The sequence below is a fragment of the Prosopis cineraria genome, unplaced genomic scaffold, assembly GCF_029017545.1.
Source record: "Prosopis cineraria cultivar Desert tree isolate PC_DT_omini unplaced genomic scaffold, ASM2901754v1 PC1, whole genome shotgun sequence".
NCBI classification, from domain to species: domain Eukaryota; kingdom Viridiplantae; phylum Streptophyta; class Magnoliopsida; order Fabales; family Fabaceae; genus Prosopis; species Prosopis cineraria.
In genome coordinates this window covers 55,929,792-55,935,791 of record NW_026555332.1, presented here as the reverse complement: position 1 = coordinate 55,935,791, position 6,000 = coordinate 55,929,792, and positions in this window count along the sequence as shown.

Sequence of the window (6,000 nt, the reverse complement as noted above, 5' to 3'; positions counted from 1 at the left end):
TTTTTTTCTTTTTTGAATAACAAGTGTTAACAAGAGCACCAAAGTTCTAATTAAGTAGAAATTAAAGAGGAATTCATTTTTTCATCCACCACCTTATTGTAATAAAAGGATGGGGGATCAAAGGTATACCAACCATCAAAACAAAAAGAAGCATTTCTAGCTAAGTAATTAGCATAAAAATTGGCTTCTTCGAATATGAAGTTAATCGTGACATGTCACTCTCTCAGAAACAATGCTCTAGCCTGCTCGGTGATATCTTGAAATGGATGTTGATCAACATTGTTGCGATAGATCAAGTTGATAGCTTTGGTGCTATCAGTGAAAACATTAACTCTGCAAAAACCCCTACTCCAACACAATTGTAATCCATACACAGTCCCAATTAATTCAGTTAAGGTCACTGAAAGTGTTTGGACACAAGCATTAAACCTAAGAATCCAATCTGCCTTGTAATATCTAATAACACCAGCACATTTACCCAAAACCCTCTTGAATGGACCCATCCACATATCAAATTTGATTTCCCCTTTCATAGGGCGGGTCCATTTCTCATAAACCCTTCTGAAGTTTTTCCTTAAAGTGTTAGATGATCCATTTAGGCTTATATCAAATTTCACTTTCTGTAAGATAGTGAAACCTAACCCAATTAAATCCACAACCTCATTCCCAAATAATTTCTTGCATCTATCACACCAAACATCCCAACATACATATTCAAAGAGCACAGACCAAGGTACCTATCACGTAAAATCTTTGCCAATTTCCTTTTTAAGATTCCACCTAAGCCACTGTTCCCTATTGAAGCACTTGAAGTAGTTCCAATGTTCCAGTTTTATGAGGCACCTCTAGCATCATCATCATGTGTGCAATCTCTAAGTAGATGAAGTGCATCTTCGAACGTATCGCACCTAAGATGGCACATTTCTAATTGAAGCAAACCCCTTTTTGCTCTCAACTTTGCTTTATGAACTTCGTTGTTAGCCAAGAGCCAAAGAGGTACTTTGATCTTCTTTGGTCCTCACCATAGCCAAATTTGACTCCAAATATCACCATTGGTGATATGTTCACCTGTAATAAGAAAATCATAGGCAGATCTAACATTAATGATGCCATCATTAAATGGTTTTCAAATAACTCACTGTAGTTTTCGGGCTCTCATCCAATTCTCTGTTGGGGTTTAAGATCATTCTTTTTTCTTTAATTCCTTATTTAGCGATCAAAATTCAACTTGCTTATTCTTTCCTATTTGAGTTCAATTTTTATTATTCTATTCTTGTTCACAATTTTTTTTCTTTATTTAGATTCAAGATACTGTTGGAAAATTTGTTGGAGGGCTCGTATCCTACACTTGTGCCATCATTGCTGAGGAATAAGCTACAGTGAAAGCGCCTCAATGAACTAGCATTCAAGTTGGCTAAAATTTTGTTAAACTCTGCTACAGAAGTTTCTTTAAGTTTCATGGAAGAGCTTTGAACATGACTCATTATTTTGGCCGATACAGCTACGAAGAGAGAACGTCAAATACAAGTTTTGATGTTTCTCTAGTAGCATTATTCTATCAAATATGGGTTTTGATGTCTTTCGATAGCATTATTATGTAAATTTAGGTTTTTTTATTACCATTAATGAATTCAAATTCATCTTTTACACGATGTTTGGTTTATTATGTTTGGGTCAAAAGAGGGGGGATGTATTCAACCACTGAAGACCAATCTAATCAGTGACTAATCTTCAAGAACGGAGTGATGGTAAAGCACATTGATCTTTCTTACAGTGTTTGGATTTTGTTTTAGTAAGCTTGGTTCAAAAAACCTATCTAATTAGTAACTAATATTCAAGAACATGTGGTATTAAGTTAACGATGGCATAGACAAAAGGTTAACGATGTCTTCCGTGAGGAGAAACGCTGAGGATAAATGAATCACGAATTGAAAGACTCATAAGTGATTATCAAAGAAATAAAACACAAAGAGAGAGGGAAGGCTAGAATTTTGCTACACAAAACAAAGTTCCAACAAACCCAGTATAAAAACTTGATTAACTAGATACCATGAAAGAAATAAGCATTGTCAAAGAAAGAATGTTCTTAAAAGGCACAAAGATAAGAGAATGCATAAATTGTGCCAATAAATACCAAAAAACAGACCATCCTAATAATGGTTCGTAAATACAAATTATTCCTTAATTAAAGGGGAAATGTCTATAAATTTAAAATCTTAATAAAATAAATCTCAATAAATAATATATTATAACAATATTATTATTCTGTCCTCCAATTTCAATAAAAAACTTGCATGTAAAAATAACTGCAACTAAATTATTTTTAAAATTATACATAAATTTTTTCACAAGATAAAAAAATACAATCTTAATTTTTATCTTCCGTATATAATTTTCCGCGTGGTGGCTAGAAATATATTTTGTCTATTCTGACTAAATTAAAAAGTTATTTTAGATTTGTAAATTATTTGAATTAAATGCTGAAATATTTATTATATACTTTCAGAAGTTAAATTTTTTTTTCATTTTTTGGGCTGAGAATTTGTAATTTTATAATAAAAACTCTTATAATTTTTTTGTCAATTAGGAATATGTGATTGTATTTGTATATGATATTGAGAAAATTGGTGATGAGGATCGAATGAGTGAAAAAAGTTTGGAAAATATCCACCATTGAAAGTCTCCAAAAGTACATACTACGTATCCGCAACCGCAATTCATCCTCAATAAGCATTAATACAAATTAATAAAAATTGTAAATTTTCAAATCATTGATAATCTCCCGAATTTCATTGTAATATTTTCAGTTGTACAGCTGACTTTTACAGCTTTGTTCTGGCCTGGGCTCCTGGCACCGCCTTGGCCTCCGTGAGACGATGCGTTTTAAATGTGCAGGTCGCTCTGACGCTAGACGACACTGCCTCGAGCAATTAGTATCAATAGATTCTGCGGACCCCGCTGTACTGTACCCCAATTCAATTGTCCTTCTGCCAATTATATTACGGATTTATATTCAGATTTTTTTTTGAAAAAAAAGAAATATGGGTGAGAAGAAAAGCAGAATGAGAACAAGATCTCTCCAAATTAACGTAAAGAAAAATTAAACAATAAAATGAGATTCGTTCATCCTCAAGTTATATAACAGGAAGGAAACATGGAGGGCATTGGTGTTTATGTTTTAGGGCGTAGACTCGACTCGGGAGACTCAACCGCTAGCTTTGGTCAGTGTTCCATTCCAACTGGCAAAATGTTGACTCGGTGGTTTCCATTGTATCATGACGTTTAATTTAATGTTCTTATTTTAAGAAAAAATATACTAAATTTGATCTCCAATTTGATTGAATTTTATTGCAAATCCCCACTTTTTTTTTATGTTTTAAATTCATACATTTGTTTTCTATCGGCAATGTTAATTTCTATGTTTTTAGAAGGATATTAATATGATACAAATAGCATCAATAATACCAGAATGTTAATTAACATTGAAATGACATGAAACTTTTAATAAGCATTTTTTTAAATGCCTATAAGGAGCACGTGCATTTTTTTTGATTATTTAAAAAGTTCAGGTTAGCAATTTTATTTCATCTAATGTAGGTTTTTTTAAAAATTTTTGCTTATTAAATGATTTCGTGTTAGTATCATTTTGACACGTAAGCAAAAAAATAATGATGTTAATTGACATGTTAATATTATTAACACTATTTGTATCACGTCAACGTCCTTTTGAAAATATAAGGACCAATGTTACGGATGGAGGAAAGTGACATCGAAAACAAAGTGTAGAGACCTATATTAAAATTAAAACAAAGTATAGGAAATAAAAGTAATATTTTTTCAATTTTATTTGTCTATTGACATTCAAGCATTCAACAGTTTAAATGAGCATTTTAATTAAGCTGAGTTAATGATTCATGTCCTCATTTGAATAAGCCCTCGTGCATCCCGGTCTTGTCTTTAATTCGTAATAAAGGGCCATCCTGTTTTATGTAACGTGTTTAATCATGCGTGTCCAAAGTAACATTTTAACAATACTATCAAGATTTTGACATGATTAGGATCAATATTTTACATTTGCATTTAAAAAAATTGAGCCCCCTAATTATAAATTATGAATCAATCAAATGTGGGAATGGGCTACACTATAGAAAACAGTGCTTATAAGTTGTAAGAATGCCAGAGGAGGCAGCCGAGAGACATGCAACATCATATAATTTGAAGGCTAATCTGTATAGACATTTGCTTCTTGAAAGACCATGGCTAAATGGTAAGGCATCTCTTCATGTATTAGTCAAGCTTGAAAGCTATAAGCCTGTAACACAGTATTTCATCAAACAAATGAGTCTGTCTCCTCCGGCCATCAAGAACTTCTGCATGCTTATTAACAACAAAACTAAAAATCTTATTTTGATTTAAATCATTAGCTTATCAACAACTTAAAGCGATTTAAAGAAGTGAAGAATTTACAATTAAAGTTGGGAAAACAAGCTTGCTCAGCTCTAAAGGGCTGGCCCTTGAAGGTCTTGGGCCTAAAAGGGCTAGCTTGTTTAAGCTAGAGTTTCCTTTAAAGAGCTTAATACTGAAACCCAGCCCTAAGCATAATAGGCTTTAGGATAGCCCTACAAGCTTCGAGCCCTTTTGTTTTTTTTTTCATTTTTTTCACGAGCTAAACACTTAAGTAAAAAGAGACACGACCCAAGAAAAATAGAACACCCAAGCAAAAGAGGATGGATCTGGAAACTCGAAGACTCATAAGAGGATTGGAGGAGTGATTGACATAGCCTCACCGTTGTTAAGGATGGATCTAGAAACTAACGTGGCTGAGTGGGGGTGAGGCAGTCGGTATGACTCCGTGAGACCGTGAGGCAGTCGTTCACATGAGTTCTGACTTTTAAGTCTCACGCTCTCAGCTATCAAAGGCATTGTGGCGTGAGTGAAGCCGTGAGGCGGTGAAAGAGAAGACAAGAAGAATGAAAAAAATTGACAAGATGAAGACAGCATCAATAAAGTTCACATGAGGGCGTGAGGTGTGAGTGAGTGAGCAAAGCAGGAGTAGTGTGTACGACTGTGCATGAATCGTGATTGAAGACTAAATGAATCACAAAATCAGAATTATTAGGCTTTTTTCATTCCTTTCCTCCTTCAACATATGGGCTTTAACTTATAAAATACTTTTGTCCAAGCAAGGTCCAGACTCCACAGACAGAACTAAAGGCACATAAAAACTATATTACGTAGCCTTAAACGGGTTAGCCCTCTGCTCATTAGGGCCAGCCCGTTTAAATTATGGCCTAAATGGGCTAAGCCATTTGAGACTTTTTATCGTTTAAGGATTTTAATTGCAAGCCTAGCCCTCTTATTATACAAGCTCAAATGGATAGGCCCGATGAGCTCAGCCCATTTTTCCCAGCTCTAGTTGCAATATATCATCATATAATACTTGAATAGTTGAATCATTCATGGCATTTTATTGAATCACCTCATACAAATATTAGATTAGATGATGCTATTTAAAAGAGAGTAAGGATATACTAAACCTACTAGGAATGGAATAGCTATTACTTTGGCTGTCTTATCTCATCGCCTCTGAGAGACATGCATGTACAATGTACAGTGACATCGGATATATAGTGATAGATAGCTTGCATGTTGGAATATCAAGTGTGAATTGTTTTATGTGAAAACAAAAAAAAAAATCTCACATCAAGTTGAGTTGAATGAAAGAAGAACTACGTAAGTAAAAGACTCATATTTAAAATTTTGAATTAAAATGCAGTATCATATACATTAGATGGCTTAGCTGCATTCTCCCATCTTTCAAGATATTTTTTGAGCACAACAAATGAAGGAACTCCTAATCCAACTGCTTTAATCTCCAAGTTGAGTCTTCTTTAAATGAAAGTCCATCGATGTTCACACAAATCCCTTAGCAATTATGTGTAATTAACCTTTCAAATAGTGAACTAGTCTTTAATCCCATTGTGTTTCATATTGAAGCAC